Genomic DNA, 1,871 nt, shown 5'->3' on the forward strand with positions numbered 1-1,871 from the left:
TCTCTCTTTCTTTCTGCATATATATGGATATATATGTATGTGTATTACTAGACCTTGTTCTTCTTGTACTTAACTTCAGTTATTTGTCTTCACTTCCATTTTCTATATGTTTGTGTAATGAGAATGTAAATTTTAAAGATCTTCCTGGCCCCTAGGCTAAAGTGCACCTGGAGCCTGGGGTAGGAGGCTTGTTTTTCAGTTGATACTTTTTGATTGGCCAGGGGATCCAAAAGGTTGTTACATTCTCTGAGCCAGGAGAAGGCTATATAAGCCCTGAAGTGAGGCTTTGTTTTGGGGGCTCACTTTAAGAAGTGTTCTGTGATTTCATCTGGATTCTGGGAAGCCGTTGTTGAGAGCCCCCCTCCTCAGCTTTGAAAAACCCAGATGTTGAAACCCAGATGTTGTTTGGTATGGATGTAATGGTTGGACAGTTTGGAAATCTGTCTACTTGATCTGTTTCTGTCTTGATAATTCTGTCTGTATATCTGAAGTTCGGGGTGCTGACCTTTTCCCCCTGAACTAGGTAAACGATACATATCTGACTGATTAAAGTAAGCTTGTTAACCCATTTTGAGTTGCTTTCCTTTAACAAAGCAGATCTAAGAACCTGTATGGGCAGCAAACCCTGAGGAGGCTTGGGGTGCTTGCTGCTACAGTTTGTTGAAATTAATTAATCTAATTTTAGGGCAGCAAGATGACTCAGTGGTTAGAGAGGGGTGGTGGTGGTGGTAGTAGTTGTGTGGAGTCAGGGAGACTCATCTTTGTGAGTTCAAATCTGACCTCAGACCCTTACTAGCTGTATGACCCTTAGCAAGTCACTTAACTCTGTTTGTCTCACTTTCCTCATCTGTAAAATGAGCTGGGTCACAGAGAATCAGACACAACTGAAAAATGGCTAAACAACAAAAATCTAATTTTAAATTGGCTAATCATCTGGATTTTTAAAACTATTTTTAATGAACCTTTTTCACATTATCTTGACACTTTTCACTACTTCTTTCTTATCCTTTTCTTACTTAGCTTATTCTCATGTTCAGAAATGTCTCTTTCTTCTCTCATTTTCCATTTCCTCTTTTATAAGATCATGGATACGGAGCTGCAAAGTACCTCAGAGGCCATGTAGTTCAGCTCCTTTGTCTGACAGAGAAGGAGGTGAAGGCCTGGAAATGTTAAGTGATTTGCCTGAAGTAACACTGGGCAGTAAGTAGCAGAGGCAGCATTTGAACCAGGTTCTCTGACTCCCAAGACACAGTTCTCTTTCCATTCCACTACAAGTTTGTTTTCTTCCATTGAAGATGCTTAGTAATGAATTTTGCCAGTTCCTCTCTCATTAGGGATTGAGTCAGAAGAAAGAAAAACAGCAGAGATGTACTTCTCTAAACTCTACCCTTTAAATGTAGCTAGGAACAGTTGTCATGCCTATGGTGTCAAGGCATGCTGCTACTGAGGAAATTCAGTCTTAAAATGCTAATTTACAATTTAAATCTCTAAAATTTTCACAAATCTCTTTTCTGTCCCTAGTAGACTATTAAATTAAAGCCTCAACCTCTCTTACCAGAATTTAAAAAATCCTCTTCTGAGATCTGTCTGTCTATCTATCTATCTATCTATCTATCTATCTATCTATCTATCTATCTATCTATCTATCTATCTTTCTTTCTCTTTCTTTCTTTCTTTCTCTTTCTTTCTTTCTTTCTTTCTTTCTTTCTTTCTTTCTTTCTTTCTTTCTTTCTTTCTTTCTTTCCTTCCTTCCTTCCTTCCTTCCTTCCTTCCTTCCTTCCTTCTTTCTTCTTTCTTTCTTTCTTTCTTTCTTTCTTTCTTTCTTTCTTTCTTTCTTTCTTTCTTTCTCTTTCTTTCTTTCTTTCTTTCTT

The sequence above is a fragment of the Petaurus breviceps genome, unplaced genomic scaffold (genome assembly GCF_028583685.1).
Source record: "Petaurus breviceps papuanus isolate PSGF00001 unplaced genomic scaffold, PetGlider_PUasm1.0 154, whole genome shotgun sequence".
Classification (NCBI taxonomy): Eukaryota; Metazoa; Chordata; class Mammalia; order Diprotodontia; family Petauridae; genus Petaurus; species Petaurus breviceps.